We start from the raw sequence: 17,946 nt of genomic DNA, 5'->3' as shown, positions 1-17,946 counted from the left end.
GCTCACCTCAGGAAGCTCATCACAAAGAGTGATGAGTTTAGTTGGATAAATAACTACATTTTGAACTGTCCTAATAATGAGAATGTATGAGGGAAATTGAGAACCTGTTTAGAGTACAGGTGGGGGTCGGGTGGGGAGGAGGGAGACTTGGGACATTGGTGATGGGAATTTTGCACTGGTGATGGATGGTGTTAAGAAAAAAAAATATTGTTATTCAATAATAAAAAAAGGTAGGGCTGCAAATGAGCTCATGCTGTTTTATAAGCAAGAATTGGGACAGTAGGTTAAAAAAATAATCTAATGATAGATTATTGATGTATAAAAAGGCCATTGATTTTTGTGTGTTAATTTTGTAGCTTGCCACCTTGCTATATGAGTCTATTGTTTCTAGAAGCTTTTTGGTAGTCTTTAGAATTTTCTAAGTAGAGTATCATGTCATCTGCAAACAATGAGAGCTTGACTTCTTCCATTCCTATCTGGATTCCCTTGATATCTTTTTCTTGCCTGATTGCTATAGCAAGCTCTTTCAGTACTATGTTGAAGAGGAGTGGTGAGTGCGAGCAGCCTTGTCTTATACCAGAAATTAGAGGAAAGGCTTTTAGTTTTTCTCCATTGAGAATAATATTTGCCATTGGCTTGTGGTAGATGGCTTCAACTAGATTGAGAAAGGTTCCTTTCATTCCCATCTTGCTGAGAGTTTTGATTAAGAATGGGTATTGGACCTTATCAAATGCTTTCTCTGCGTCTATTGATATGATCATGTGGTTTTTATTTTTATTCTTTTTGATGTTGGTAGATTTACGGATGTTAAACCATCCTTGCATTCCTGGGATGAAACCTACTTGGTCGTAGTGTATGATCTTCTTGATGATGCATTAGATCCTATTTGCCAAGATTTTGTTGAAGATCTTTGCATCAGCATTCATCAGGGATATTGGTCTGTAATCTTTTTTGGCAGCATCTCAGTCTGGTTTTGGTATCAAGGTGATGTTGGCTTCATAAAAGCTGTTTGGGGGTGTTCCCGTTTTTTTCAATTTCATGGACGAGCCTGGCTAGGATTGGTAGTATCTCCTCTTGTAAAATTTGAAAAAATTCATTAGGAAATCCATCTGGGCCTGGGCTTTTCTTTTTGGGCAGATGTTTGACTACAGTTTCAATTTCCTCAGTAGTGATGGGGGTGTTTAGATATGCTACATCCTCCTTACTTAAATGTGGAAGGTTATAAGTACCCAAGATTTTTTCCATTTCTTCTAGGTTCTCATGTTTAGTAGCATAAAGTTTCTCAAATTAGTCTCTGATTACCCTTTGGATCTCTGCAATATCTGTCGTGATATCCCCCTTTTCATTTCTAATACAGCTTATCAGATTTCTCTCTTTCTCTTTTTTTGTGAGTTTTTCTAATTGTTTATCAATCTTATTTTTTTCAAAGAACCAACTTCGATCTTTTTCAAGATCTAAATCCAATTCAAGATCACAGTCCAAGTCCCAGCCCAAGAAAGAAATGAAGGCTAAATCACGTTCTAGGTCTGCATCTCATACCAAATCTAGAGGCACCTCTAAAACAGATTCCAAAACACATTTTAAGTCTGTCTCAAGATATGAAAAGGAATCAAGGAAAAAAGAACCACCTAGATCCAAATCTCAGTCAAGATCACAGTCTAGGTCTAGGTCAAAATCTAGATCAAGGTCTTGGACTAGTCCTAAGTCCAGTGGCCACTGATAGTACAAAACATGATTTTTTTAGGCATGAATCATTCATTTACTCAGTTTGGTTTACTTAAATTATCAGGAATACAATGTTGCAATGATGCTTAAAAAACACTTGTCAGTTTTCCCTGTATCAGGCAATGGTTGTAATTAAAATGATAACACTGTTGAGAAGCCACTCTTAAGAGTCCAGTTTGTTTAATGTTATGGGCAGCTACCAATGTGTGGTGTCTCTGTATATTTTTGTAAAGATTCTCCATTTTTATGCTTGAGTATTGGTGAAAAGATGTTGGTTGACCATAATTTGCAACATTGTCTTATTAAAATAAACTTTCATATCCATAAAAAAAAAAAGAACCAACTTCTGCTTTCGTTGATCTTTCAGGTTGTTTTTGGTTTTCCACTTCATTGAGTTCTGCTTTCAGCTTTGTTATTTCCTTCTGTCTCCCTATTTTTGGTTCCTTTTGTTGGTCATTTTCTAATTTTTTGATTTGTATCATTAAGTTATTCAGCTATGCCCCTTCTTCCTTCCTGAAGTGTGCTTGTAGAGCTATAAATTTTTCTCTTAGGACTGCTTTTGCTGTGTTCCATAGATTCTGGCAGTTTGTGTCTTCATTATCATTTGTTTCCAGGAATGTTTTGATTTCCTCTTTGATTTCATCTTGGACCCACTGGTTGTTCAGTAGCAGGCTGTTTAATTTCCAATTGTTAAATATTTTTCTGTGTCCCTTTGTAGTTCACATCTAATTTCAGAGCCTTGTGGTCAGTAAATGTAGCCTGCAAGATTTCTATCCTCTTGATTTTATGAAGTTTTATGTGTCAGCATGTGGTCTATCCTGGAGAATGACCCATGTACATCCAGATTTTTTGGGGTGGAAAGTCCTATATATGTCTACTAGTCCTTTTTCTTCCATTTCTCTTTTCAGGGCTAGTATATTTTTGTTGGGTCTCAGTCTGGTTAACCTATTAAATGTTGACAGGGCCATGTTGAGTTCTCACACAATTACTGTGTTATTATTAATGTCTTCTTTGAGATTTGTCAATAATGTTTTTTAGATAATTTGCTGGTTTCTCATTGGGTACACATATGTTTAATAGTCTGATTTCTTCCTGTTGCACATATCCCTTGATTAGTACAAAGTGTCTATCTTTTTCCCTTACCACCAAGGGGATCAAACCGCAGTCCATTCTAGATTAGCACATGCAAGGCAAATGCCCTACTGCTGTGCCACTGCTCCAGCCCCCAAATCCTATTTTATTAAAAAAAATAATTTTATTAGGGGCCAAAATGATAGCACAGTGGAAAAGGCATTTGCCTCTCATGCTACCAATTCTGGTTAGATCCCTGTCATCCCATATGCCCCCCTTTCCCTGCCTGCCTGGAGTAATTTCTGAATGCAGAGCCAGGAGTAACTGCTGAGTGCCTCTGGATATGGTCAGAAAGCAAAAAAAAAAAATTCTGTTTTGTTTTGTTTGGGGGCCATAACTGGCGATGCTCAGGGGTTATTCCTGGCTACCTGCTCAGATATCGCTCCTATGGGATATCCTATATGAGATACCAGGAATTGAATCTGCATCCATCCTAGGTTCTGTTTTGTGCAAGGCAAACTCCCTACCACTGTGCTATCTCTTTGCTTCCCACCCCCAAATATCTTTTAATTAAAAAACTGATTTTCAAAGTTATTCAGTTGAATTGGTTTTGTTTATTTTGTATTGGGGCCACACCCGGAGGTGCTCAGATATTGGCTCTGCTCTCAGAAATTACTCCTGAACCTAGGTGCAGGTCATGCTTACAAAACACAAACACCCTACCACTGTGCTATCTCTCTGGTCCAATTATTTAGCTGCATTTTAGTCAGACTAAAATCCCATTCCTGAAGAGAACATTGGTGTTGGAACATTGTATGCCTTAAACAGCTCTACAATGGACAACTTTGTGTGTTACAGTGACTGACATCCCTAAAAAAATAAAATAAAATAAAATAAAACCCTACCAACAGAGTTGACATCCCTTGATCAATCTGCCCAGATCTAGCTCTTTGATAGGCCTATTTTTTAAAATTTTTTAAATGAAATCAACGTAAGTTACAAGTCTTTCACAGTTGTATTTAAGATACATAGTGTATAGTACATATGTATACGATACATATGTATTTATGATACATAGTGGCAATAAGTTAAGGTCATTCCCACCGCTAGTGTTGACCTACTTCCATCATGGTTCCCAGCATGTATCCCATACCTCCATCCTTAGCCACCTGACTGCTAGTGTAAAGGTCTCTTTTATGTAGTTTTTTGTAGTTTGGGTCTCTTGATTCTATTGTTGTTAACTTTGGTTTGGGTATTTAGAGCTTACTAATTTTACATACCACTCAATGCTCTTGAGATCGCTTGGCTCCTGGGTCCCATTCACTTCTTTATTTTTCTTTTCTTAATATGTAGGAGAACATATTAATATGAGGTAAACAAGATGATACATGTTCTACGGTTCTGTAAAAAAAATGGCAGGAGCTTCTATCTAAAAGCTATAAATAAAATTAAAAGAAGGAAAAAAAGGGGGGGGCAGATATGGCTTTTTTTTTTTTGCACAGGCACAGTAAACATTGGGAAAATTAGAGAGGAAGTTTACTTGATAAGATATACAGTGTTTCTCCACCCTTAAAACATACTGTCATGAGAACAACTAAAGGCTCTGAACATGCTCATTATCAAAACTCAAGGTCTTTCTTTATGGTGCCAGGAAAAGGTCTGCTCAGTCCCAGTCAAAGTCAGTCTTCTGTAATTACAGATCTTGGTTTTTGCACAGATCCTAGAACAAAGCCTAGGGTGGAGTCTTTATGGTTCCAGGAAAAGTTCTGCTTAGTTGTGGTTGTTGTAGTCAATCTTCTATAATTAGTGATCTTAGTTTTTGCACAGATCCTAGAATGGAGCGTCTTCTGATTTTATTTCATTGCTAGTTGGTGAGGAGGGGCAACCTGCCCTTAGATCAAGTTGTTGCTGTTTCCTCATCTTTAGGGTGTCATATGACAGAATCTACCATGGTGCAATTTAGTGCCAGATTGATATTAGAGCCTCCCACAGAGAAGCTTGATTCCTGGTGCAGAGAACTAACTGTGCCAATTCTAAAGTTGGGATCTGGAGTTTGGTGTTAACAGTCGATGTCTGGTCACATGAGGCCTAGGTTGTCTCCACGACAAATGTTCAGATATAATGCTCCCATGCATTATAAAATTTATGGGTTTATATTCCTATTCTATAAGAACTTCAATCTATACATAACATTTTCCCATTTAGTGTGCCTATACAAAAAGATATGATGCTATGTTATACTATTGGTGCATTTTTAGGTCAAAATAACATGCTATACACTCTCTGTGCCCTGGTTTTGACCTCAGGACTTAGCCAAAGCAATATTTTTCTACAAGAATTTCCTACTAATTAGAACTAAAACAAGCAAAAATAAAAATTGAGGATGGGGAGGGTACCTCTACATATTAAAATAATCACTAAGAGTTTTAACTATTATGAAAATGCAACTACATAAATATGCATAGAAAATATAGACATCCCCATTAAGTCTTTTGAGATAGTCTGAGGGGGGCATAAAATCCAGATCATATCTTTCTCCCATACTGTGGTCTTATGGAATTTGAGAAATGGTTTTTAGCGGTCAAGGGTCAAGTAGAGTCTTCAAGCTGGGGTCCTTCTGGAGCTTGATTCAGTTGCAAGCTACAGTAAACATTGAGGGGAGGTGGGAGAAGAGGGTTCACATAGAATGAATCAGCAGGATCAGTGGCTATAGCTTCTTTCCAGGGCAAGAGATGGGATGATGAGAGTGTCCTTTTGCTTTCGAAGCTGGGTGGCAGCTTGCTGTGGCAGGGTGAAGGTCCTGTTAATGAAGAATAAAGAGCTGAGGGTAAAGAGGATTAAATAGGGAGAAATAACTGGTCACAATTGAGGGGGAGAAAGGATAAAAGGAATTTTGTAAGGTGGTGAATAGGGTGGGGTGGAAGCATGGACCATATATAATAGGTAGTATATAAAATATAGGCAGGGATTGTGTACAATACTGGTTAAACAAACAAAGAGGAGTCCACCACCTACTCATTCCCAACCACTTATAGATAAAAATTGGAGATCTAATTTTAGGTAGTTAGAATTATTTTAAATACCACATATAAATAATGCCATTCTGTATTTATCTTTCTTCTTCTGGATTACTTCATTTAACATAATATTTTTCTAGTTCCATCCATGTTGCTACAAATTGTATGGTTGTATCAATTTTTATTTCTATGTAGTATGATATGTGTATATGTACCACATCTTCATGATCCACTCATCTGTTGTTGGATATCTAGATTGGTTCCAAGTCTTAGCTACTGTACTGAGTGTTGCAATGAATAGTGGTATGCATACATATTTTTGGATGAACATGTTTCTGTCCTGAAGATAGATACCCAGGAGAGGATTTCTGGGTCATATGGTAGATCAATTTTGAGAGTACTGGAAACCCTCCATACCCTTTACCATAGGGGTTAGACAATGCAGCATTCCCACCAGCAGTGGGTGAGAGTTCCTTTCTTACCATTTTCCTGCCAACTGAGAGTGTTCTCATTATTTTTGATATGTGTCATTATCACTGGTGCAACCTGGTACCTCATTGTTTTCTTGATTTGGATTTACCTAATGGTTAGTGATGATGAACCTGTTTTCATGTGTATCTGTTCGCTATTTGTTGGTCTTCCTCAGAGAAGTGTCTTTTCATTTCTTATCCCCATTTTTGATGTTTTGGGGGGTTCTGTGGAATTAATATTTATAGATTTTATAATTTGATAAAACTTGGATGGAACTGGAGGATAAACTTATTTGATTAAATGATTATATTAATCATTAATTATATTCCATTAAATGAAATAATCTAGAAGAAAAGGGTCAAAAACAATATTATATTACATAATATTGCTACTGTCTTTTTGTATTGACTTTGTAGCTAACCACTTTGCTATATTGTTTTATCGTTTCTAGAAACTTTTGTGGACTCTTTAGGGTTTCAATGTATATCATCATATCATCTGCAAATAGAGATAGTTTGACTTCCTCTTTCCCTATTTGAATTCCTCTGATCCCTTCTCTTGACTGACTGCTATTTCTAGGACTTATAATACTATGCTGAAGAAGAGTGAGACAGTGGACAGTTACAGGCCTATATTTAAGTTTTGTTTTACATCCTTTTTTTTTCCAGTGTTGTTGACTTTGTGGTTTGTACCTATAGTTACTCCACTCTGCAATATCACTGATGATGGAGACCTTTGACACTGACCCCTGTTACTTCCCAACTTCCACTTTTTTTTTTTTTGGTTTTTGGTTTTTGGGCCACACCCAGTGACACTCAGGGGTTACTCCTGGCTATACACTCAGCAATCACGCCATCCCATGTAGTACCCCAACCCTGCCAGGAGCAATTTCTGAGCCTAAAGCCAGGAGTAACCCCTGACCACTGCCGAGAGTGGCCCAAAATACAAAAAGAGACAAAGACAAAGAGAAAAAGAGAGACAGAGAGAGACAGAGACAGAGACTTATTATTTTTAGAGTTGAAAAACTTGAGAAAAGAACCCATAAATAAAGAAAAGCAAACATTAAACACAATGTTAGGGGAAATTATTTTGATTTTACTTGTTTTAATTTTTGTTAAATGGATTTAATTGTTAAGGCCTGAAATAAAAAGAATAATTACAAATTAAATACTTAAATTAAAAAGCAACACTGAAGTGAGATTTATGTAATATTGGAGGGAAATCTTTCTAAACAACATAAACCATAGGGCCTGAACAATAAAAGCATTAGCATGTAACACATTTTTGGATATTCATTAGACATTAAATCATTTCAAAATTTAAAAATACCTTAGAGAAGGTATTAAAAATCTAAATATATCATATAGTCGAATATACTTTATAATACAACAGTTTAAAAATCCTGACTGGTTGAAATATAAGATTTTTATTCCTATATATATGTGCTTTCAAGAGATTCTGGGTAGGGAAAAAGGGGTGGCAGCAAAACCCCATTAAGAATTTTATGATTATTATTACTGACACTGTCCCAGGACATATTTTATAAATACTAAAAAATAAGCCAGTTCATAGAAAGTATATCAATTATTAACATTGTTAACCATTGATACAGTGAAGAAAAATAAATTTAGTTTTTTTTGGAGGCTTACTATTTCATTGCATAGTTTAGTAAGAATTGAGTTGGTGAATTGAGCTAGTTTAAAAGGAAGAAGTAATAAAAGAGGTATAGGGCCAGAGAGGTGGCGCTAGGGGTAAGGCATCTGCTGCCTGCCTTGCCCATGCTAGCCTAGGAAGGACCACGGTTAATTCCCTGGCATCCCATGTGGTCCCCCAAGTCAAGGGCGATTTCTGAGAGGATAGCCAGGAGTAACCCCAGAGCGTTACTGGGTGAGGCAAAAAAAAAAAAAATAAAATGAAAAAGAGGTATACTATTAATGCTATTTTCCCTTTTATGATTTTTTTTTTTATTTTTGAGCCCAACTAATAGTGTTTAGATGCATTCCCATTTTGGTGTTTGGGGATCACTCTTGGCAATGCTTGGAAAACAATGAAGTGAGAGGGATTAAAGATAGGACTCATGTGCAGAGAAAGCTTTCTAGTATTTTAAATTATGTGCTTGCCCCATAGAAGCTAAATTTTAATTTAATTCTTATGGATCACTCCAAGTACTCTTTGATGGGCCAATGTTGTGGGCCTGAGGTTTGATATTTAAAACCCATGAGTCTTGGAAGATACCAGATTTACCCAAAACAGGAGCTTGTATTTTTTAACTGAGTCACTAATTTTCTGTTCCCTTCCCATATTTATATTCCATTATAAGGATAACTATATCATGGAGCACAGTTTTTGATCATTCAATACCAAAGTGTAGTACAGTAGAATAATAATAGCTCTGAAAGATAATACAATTAAATGTTCTTGTAACATCCTGTAGAAAAATCTTTTTTTAGACATCACCACACCATTGATTATGTTCAATATATTTTACTTAAGAAGATACAAACAAAAACCTAGAGGACGAAGGAAATTTTGAAAGATCTTTTGCTTATGAATTCCCAGTCACTAAATCTTGAAAAGAGGGATATGCAAACCAAAGACAATCAAGGAGACCAGGGACTGAGGAACTTTGTATCCTTTCACTGAACACCAAACCAACTGGCTTAGTCTCATAGTTGGGACAGTTAGCCTCCTGAGTACCACAAGAGATCCAACCAAAAAATAGGATTGCTTAGAATTTCTATAGAAAGTAGAGAAAAATTATATAAATAATTTGCAATTCAATTAAATGTTAGTTTTCTAATTTTTCTTTTCTCTTTTTGTTCCTTAGAAAATATTTATTTGGGGCCGGTGAGGTGGTGCTAGAGGTAAGGTGTCTGTCTTGCAAGCGCTAGCCAAGGAACGGACCGTGGTTCGATCCCCCGGCGTCCCATATGGTCCCCCTAAGCCAGGGGCAATTTCTGAGCGCTTAGCCAGGAGTAACCCCTGAGCATCAAACGGGTGTGGCCTCAAAAACAAAAACAAACAAACAAACAAACAAAAAAAGAAAATATTTATTTGTAAGAAGTTCAATAGTTATTTCTATCTCTGCTCAGTAATGAGTGCTAATGGAGCTGAAGGGAAGATGAGTGCCAGGAATCAAACTTGGGTTCTTCCAAGTGCAAATCAAGCCCTTTACCTCCAATCCAAAATTCAATTATTTTAATGAAAAAAGTTTATTGTTCTTCTAAAATATTAAGAAAAGCATAAATGAGATATTTCTTCCTATAAAATAGCTTTATTTGCAAATCACAGCCCATTCTGACTCTTGACTCACTAAGCAAAGTAGGTAACATCTTTTTTGATGAATTGTAGACACTGGAGCCCATAAAACCAAGTATTGTCCTTACTTTCTCTTAGAAATAATTTATATGTTGATAAATATATTTGTTTTTTGTCTTCTACTAAGACTTTTTGACCTACAAGGAGACTGTTGCTCCAGGTCTGGATATTAATAGGAATGGCTATGTATTATGTATTATTATGTTCATTATTGTAAATTCAACATGACCACTTGAAACAAATTGTATTCTTTTTAGTAGCATTTTAATAAATGTGATGTTGAAAAAAGAATAAATGTGATGGTAGTTTGGTTTTTTTTCCCCACTTCTGCCCCCCATATGTTGGGTTTTTATTGTAAACTCAGAAAGTAAAATTTTCCTACTCTACTGGAAATTTCTCAGACTGATCCTGCAATCAAGTCATATCAGAGAAATAGTAGAGGCTTAAAAATTTAATTATATATGCATGAAAAGTTTACACGAATGACAATTCTAAAGAAAATGTATAATAAGATATTTTCTTAGAGTTAAGTAGGGGAATAGAGACCTGAGACTTCCAGAAAGAGTATGTTTTTATTTTTCCTTTTGATGAAAAACTATGCATTGTAACTAGATTCTTGTTAGCAATTGAAAATTAAAGAGGGGAAGGGGAACTTGATTAATCTTAGCTCAAATAACCCCTGTGAGAAGTATTATAGGCTTGTTCTGATAACTTTGGGGAGTCACATTAGAGCATTTTAAAGCAATTAAAGTGTTTTATTGTTTCTTTAATTGTTTTGTTTTAATATAATTTTAATATATTTTTCTTTAATATTTTTGTTTGCGATATTAATTACTTTAACCCTATCACTTGGATAAATAACTCTATACACTAAGGAGCCTCAAAGTTTGCAAAATTATATCTTTCCAACATGGAGTCCCTAAAAGTAAGTGTCTCTAAAATGAGATTATATTTTATAGAAAGTATTTTTATTCCCAGAGTAAAAATTTTTGTGAAATATCATTTCCCTCTTTCCATATTTTAGTTAATTTTAATGTTTTGGAAATACCCAGTAGTGCTTCAGATGTATGGATTTATGATCACACACTTTTGGTAATAATTGGGGATTGAAACTGCATAATCTAAGTATAAGGCAAACACTTTGCGAATTGTTCTATCTTTTTAGTCCCTTTATTCTCCCTAATTTTGAAAGTATTTTTGGTAAACAAATTAAATAAAATTATTCACTGAATTTTTACTTTTAGGAAAAAAGGGTAAATAAACTTCATACAAAATAATTATCTAGATTGAAAATATTAAGAAATTATTATGAAGGAACTTTTTCTCCTAATAACTTGTCTTTAAAATACTAATATTTGTTAAGATATAGGGGGCATTCAGCATAAAACTTCAAAACTAGCCACTTTACTAAAACTATCAATTTTTTTTGGTTTTTGGGTCACACCCAGGAGTGCTCAGGGATTACTCCTGGCTCTATGATCAGAAATCTCTCCTGGCAGGCTTGGGGGACCATATGGGATGCCGGGATTCAAACCACTGACCTTCTGCATGCAAGACAAACACCTTACCTTGGCCCCTATAGAGGATTCTTGAGATGTCCATTGACAGACAGTAAATCAAGAACAAGTTTTATTATTTTCATCACAAATATTATAAAATAGTAAGCATGAAGTAGGCTGTCATACAAAATCAATTATTTTAATATATGATACTAGAAGCCTGGAATTAAAGTGACAAAAACACATTCATGCAAGTCTGAAATGATTCAAAAATTAGCAGATCTAGTGGTTTAGGATAGAATTTATTTTCATTCATTGCACATGGTTTGGCACTGTTAGAAGAGGCAAGATCACTAATTTACACTAAATATTATCAAGCAAAATTAGTATTACTTTCAAGCCAGAAACAATAGAGGCCAGAGAAATAGCATGGCAGTAGGGCATTTGCCATGTATGCAGGCGACCCGGGAAGGACTTAGTTCAAATCCTGGCATCCTATATGGTTTTTCATTCTGCCAGGGGTGATTTCTGAGTATAGAGCCAGAAGTATCCCTTGAGTGCCGCTGGGTGTGGCCCCAATACCAATCAATCAATCAATAAATAAAGTTTTTTTTTAAAAAAAAAACTATAGTTAAGTCTATAATTTCTTAGATTGAAGTGAATTTTCAATTTAACATACAAATTTACCTATTTATCTTTATATTTGAATAAATAAGTTTAATAATAATATAAAATAATATAAAAACTAAAACTTAAACTAATTTTAAGTTTCTATTAGAATCATTTCTATTTTTCACAGAATAAAGCTGGAAACATTAAATCTTTTTTTTGACTGAGACCTTTATTATTTCAGAAGTGTAATATAAGTTATTTTGGATGATTATAATATTTGTTGAAAATACCCACTTTTATATTACACACATATAGCCATTAGAACATCCAAAAATAAAATATTTGCATCAAAAACAATGTCACAGAGTTAAATAACCTATTCATAAAGCATTTTCATCATTATATTTCTGGATTGTTACAGCTCATGAGGAAGGTAAATTATAAACGGAGGATATAATTTCTCCTTTTAATGATTAGCATTTAATTATAGCATTTCATAAGGCTTAAAGATTCAGCCACAAATAGACTTTTGATAGAAGCTTCAACGCTAGAGATTAAAAAAACATATTACATTTCAATAAATATGCAAAGAAAAAACTCCTTTGTGATTGAGAACACTATGTATATTTGAGAATGTAATAATGTCCGTATTTTGAAAATACTTAGGAGTTTGATTATTTTGTTTTAGAATACTGAAAAACATAATATTTACATATACTATATTAGTTCTATGTACATATATATTCTATGACAAGAATAAGAAATATATGTATTAAATCAGGAATTTCATAGTGATTAAAATTCTGGACTGTCTTAATATCACATAAATCAATTGCCAAATATGTCTACAGCTACATTGTAAAGAGAACACCAAGAAAAACATAGGAGAATCGATCACCAATACCTTCTGTACGTTTAGTATTTTGCAAGTTGAGCAGAAAATGATTTGCTTGTTCCTAAATACCCAGACTCTCCTATTTATAGAAGTGATTAGTTCAAACTTGTTTTAAAAAAATTGCAGGTTACCTTTGACCTCTTCTAGTCAGTCTTTTTACCAAATCTCTACATACTTATGAAATACCTAAATTCTGCATCCAAAAAAATATGCAGGCAAATAGAAGTTAAATTTTTGTTTAAGTTAATTTTAAATTACGACTTAAAGTCTTACATCTATAATACAATCGTTTCCACATTTATTGTAACATTTTATATTTCCTTAAACCTGAGAACTGAACATACATCTGCTTATTTAGAAGAGAACCAATGAATGTATTCTTCAGGAGGAAAAGCAAAACCTGAAGCTTCACATTATTGGAACACTTGAAACATGTTGAGAAGTTCTGATCATCTAAACTTCAAAAGCTGCATGAGAAACTAATGAATATCTGTCCCTACTAAACAAACAAGACAGCTGATATTTAAAAAGTCAGAAGTGGGGTCACTGCACTACCTACTAGAATACTGATAATTTGCAAAAATGTGTTTAATGTATCCATGTAGATTCCCAGCATCAAATTTATGGGATCATATATTTGAGCTCCATACAATGCTGTTATTTCTGCACACTTCATAACTTTCTGAGTATCAAAGAGAAGGAACATACTGAAAAGAACCAACCCACCATAAATTCACACTGAGTACAAAGTGGCACCAGCCACACAGGTATGTGGAAGAAAATAGATCCCTGATGCTGGGTAGCTTTTGTTCCATCGGCGACAGAGGATTTCTTTGAAACTACTTCAGAGAAGTGGGTAACATGAATTATATATGGTGAAGTATGAAGAAAATGAGAGTACATACAAATGTGTGTGGAGAACAGCATTCTAGCTTTAATCTTTTAAACTAGGAGTTTTATAAGGGGTAAAAGCCAGTCACAGGTATGAGGAGAATGTTCACAATTACAAAGCAGAGCTTAACAATAACACATCAGGCTCTGGATGTAAACAGTAAGAGTTCTGAGTTACAAAGGAGGTTAAGTTTAATATCTCAAAGTAGTTTCTTATAAGCTAGCCTCAGGTGTAATATCAGGGTTACTGAGAAGTAAAAATATAATTTGTAGGAATTCTTATCTTCACTGGGAGAGGCTTTATTATTTTAGAGGTCGACATGAAGGAGAAAGCTACACCTACAAAGCTACACCTCAATTTCTGGAAAAGACAATAGCCCAAAATCTGCATCCTGGCCAAACCCTTGATTCCCAGAAGCAGGCACTGCAAGGGCAATTTGAAGAGAGAGAGGAAAAAAAATTTGTCTTTAATTTGCTGTTAAAAATTATCCATGTAAATGTATTTTAATCAAGGCTATATTTTACCTGTGAATATCAGCAAAAGGGAGAATTAATATTAAGCCAAATGATACTAAGAGAATATAATGTCAGTATCATAACATTAATGTCAAAAATATCTTTACAGAATTTCCCCAGATCTCCACTCATGTTTACATGGCAGGTCTTCTGGTAAAACTGTTTGAGAGTATATGAAAGAAGCAATTCTCACCAGGAAACACGTCTGGTGGATACTCTGTCCATCCCTTTCAATAGAGATATAGAAATTCCTGTCGGGGACAGAGAGATAGCATGGAGGTGTGGCGTTTGCCTTGCATGCATAAGGGTGATGGTTCTAATCCCAGCATCCATATGGTCCCCCGAGCCTGCCAGGGTCAATTTCTGAGCACAGAGCCAGGAGTAACCCCTGAGCACTGATGGGTGTGACCCAAAAATCAAAGAAGAAGAAGAAGAACAAGAACAAGAAGAAGAAGAAGAACAAGAAGAAGAAGAAGAACAAGAACAAGAACAAGAACAAAAAGAACAAGAACAAGAAGAACAAGAAGAAGGAAGAAGAAGAAGAAGAAGAAGAAGAAGAAGAAGAAGAAGGAGGAGGAGGAGGAGGAAGAAGAAGAATAAGAAGAAGAAAGAAGAAGAAGAAAGAAGAAGAAGAAGAAGAAGAAGAAAAGAAGAAGAAGAAGAAGAAAAGAAGAAGAAGAAGAAGAAGAAGAAGAAGAAGAAGAAGAAGAAGAAGAAGAAGAAGAAGAAGAAGAAGAAGAAGAAGAAGAAGAAGAAATTCCTGTCAATGGAGCAACAGACCCCAATGAAGATGCAAAGACAACACCCAGGTCCATTCCTAGAGGAGCTCCCATATTCAGAAACTTCCCACTGGTTGCACACATGGCCACGGTGGAGAGGCCTCCCACAATACCTTCCATGTACCATGCAGCTATGATGAGAAGAGACACCCCCCCCCAAATGGTCAGAGGAGCAACCACTACACCCATAACACCAGAATGTAGTAACCAAGCAAGATGCTCTGAGCTTGAGATGCTTTCATATGATATTGATCGCTACCAGCATTCCAGCTCCAATCATGGCTACAAATGCACCAATATTCACCCAAGAGCCAGGAATTCTGCTCACAGCCAAGACAGACAAAGTTGTTAAGCCAATACTCTGTGCTAAGTACATATAGATAGAATGAATTCTATTCTTCACATACTAAGGCCAAATTACAGTCTTTTCAAATAGCTCCACTTTTATTAGACATTCCCAAACCATAGTAGCACAAATGCTCCAAGATCAACAGCAGCCCCTCCAGCAATAAACCATCTTCTCATTTGATTAATTTTAAAATACTTTTCCATCGATGGTTCAAATGCTGCCTCTTTGATTTTTTGGCCAGTTTTCCCATGTTGGATGGGTCCCAAATCTCTTCTTTTTGACATAATGTTAAAAGCCATTGATGCTGGGCCCGGAGAGATAGCACAGAGGCGTTTGCCTTGCAAGCAGCCGATCCAGGACCAAAGGTAGTTGGTTCGAATCCCGGTGTCCCATATGGACCCCCGTGCCTGCCAGGAGCTATTTCTGAGCAGACAGCCAGGAGTAACCCCTGAGCACCACCGGGTGTGGCCCAAAATCAAAAAAAAAAAAGCCATTGATGCTTTGTGATTGAATTTTTCCAAACATGGGAGGCCTAAGTGAAGGCTGGATGGGAAATTCTGAAAGGTAATGTCCTGAGACACACAAGTCTTGCTGCCTGCAGGGTGATACACCTGATTTACCAAGCAGATCTGAAATTCTGTCTCCAGTCACTCCAACCATTTTGTTCTCCTTTCTGGCTGGGGAAAAGCTGGACACATGCACTTCCTAGCACCCTCGATCACCCTAAGTGACTTGAAGCATACTGAAACACTGAATCTTAAAACAATATCTAACTTACAGCTAATGACATGCAGGCAAAAATTACAAGACTTCAAACTAAGTAAAAGTTTACATTCTGCATCAATTTTAATAATTTGTGAGTTTTTCCTCTTTAAATTAAATTTCATGGGAAAATAGGTTGCCAGTTCTCAACATTGGAACAACAAACACATATTTACTGGGAATTAAGTATGCAATAAAAGTAAAGGCAAATTGTTATTTAATACTTCAAACAAAAAAGTAGGCTTTGTTTTTATTATAAATAAGTATTGAGGACTTAGTGTTTCAAATATATATTGATGAAAATGACTAAAAGTTTAATTGTTTCATGACAACCTTTTAAAGTCCCAAATACAAACAACAGTAAGTTGGACTTGGCTGATGTGCCAAGAGTAATAATTAATGTCATTTTTTATTCTAGTGAAACTAGTGCCTTTTATATTTAAACCCTTTCAATGCATCTATTTCCACTGAAAAACAGATCATATTAGTTGCTGAGTCACAGTTCTCTTTCAATCCCCAGAGTCTTTATTCAAGGACAAAAATTGCAAACAAGCTCTATTTGCCCATCTGTTCAATTTCTTGTGAAAGATCTATAAAGTTCTTTGACTATATCTCTTCTTTATTGACTTCCTAAATTAATGTTTCATTAGAGCTCATACATTATTTTTCTAAAGAAGCTTTATTTGTAAACAATTATAAACTATATTTTGTATATCAAATGTTTTGTTAAGGGCTAGCCATTTTTAAAAGACTGGAAGATAAAACAGAAAAAAACTGAGATTCAAAATAGACCTGCATTGATTCTGAATATTTTTATATGCTTTCAAATTGAAAGAATTTGTTTTGATGTGTTTGTAAGAAGATAGTAAAGTGTTGTACAGTTAGTTCCACTAATTTTGCAACTACTGTCTAAATCTGTTTCACTACAAAAATAATGATTCCAGATTCTTTACTTACTGAATGTGTTGTTGTTGTTGTTGTTTTAAGTCAGATCAACATTTAAGTACATTCAATATCAACTTCGTTAGCAGATGAAATACAATAGTAATGATACCAATAAACATAATACTGTTACTCTGAAAAAGCATTGATCTTTATTTTTAATAATATCTTTATTTAAGCACCATGATTAAAAACAATAGATTTCACTTTACAGAATTAATTTGCAAATATCCATGTTTTTATATAAAAATAATAAAGTAGAAGAGATATTATAAAAACAATCAATTCACAATTGTGCCTCAAAGAATCAAGTACCTTGCAGTCAACTAAAGAAGTCAAAAACCTATAAGAAAAAAACTACAAAAGGGACCTGAGAAATAGCATGGAGGTAAGGCATTTACCTTTCATGCAGAAGGTCATCGGTTCAAATCCCAGTGTCCCATATGGTTCCCCGTGCCTGCCAGGGGCAATTTCTGAGCATGGAGCCAGGAAAAACCGCTGAGCACTTTCGGGTGTGACCCGAAAACCACAGAAAAAAAAAAAACTACAAAAAATGTACTTCAAGAAATGGTACTGGAATGGGGATGGTGGCACAGCAGTAGGGTGTTTGTCTTGCATGTGTCTGACTTAGGACAGATGGTAGTTCGATCCCCTGGCATCCCATATGATCCCCTATGTCAGGAGCAATTTCTGAGCGCATAGTCAGAAGTAACCCCTGAGTTTCATCGGGTGTGGCCCCAAACAACAAAGCAAATTGAAAAAAAGTACTTCAAGGAATAAAAACATATATAAGGAAATATAAATATATCTCCATTATGAATTGATAGGATTAACATAAATAAAATGACAATACTTTCTAAATTATTATCAGATTTAATATAATACCTATAAAGTTACCCAAGCAAGCTTTCAAAAAATTAGACCAAACACTCCTAAAATTTATAAAGAATGATAAACATCTGCAAATAATTAAAACGACATATAGGAAAATGCAAATGAGAGATATCAATTTCCCCATATAAATGTACTATAAGCAGTAGTCATTAAACCAGTATGGTATTGGAAAATAAATAAACCCTCAGATCAATGCAACAGATTT

The 17,946-nt window shown here is 35.1% G+C and overlaps 1 pseudogene; it reads right to left on the bottom strand.

Moving 5' to 3' along the window:
* Positions 1 to 5,384: 5,384 nt before the first annotated feature.
* Positions 5,385 to 15,933, bottom strand: LOC125997148 (growth hormone-inducible transmembrane protein-like; annotated as a pseudogene).
* Between the last annotated feature and the right edge of the window lie 2,013 nt (positions 15,934 to 17,946).

Source organism: Suncus etruscus, chromosome 19, assembly GCF_024139225.1.
Source record: "Suncus etruscus isolate mSunEtr1 chromosome 19, mSunEtr1.pri.cur, whole genome shotgun sequence".
In the NCBI taxonomy this organism is placed as follows: Eukaryota; Metazoa; Chordata; class Mammalia; order Eulipotyphla; family Soricidae; genus Suncus; species Suncus etruscus.
This window is presented reverse-complemented; position numbering and strand designations above follow the sequence as displayed.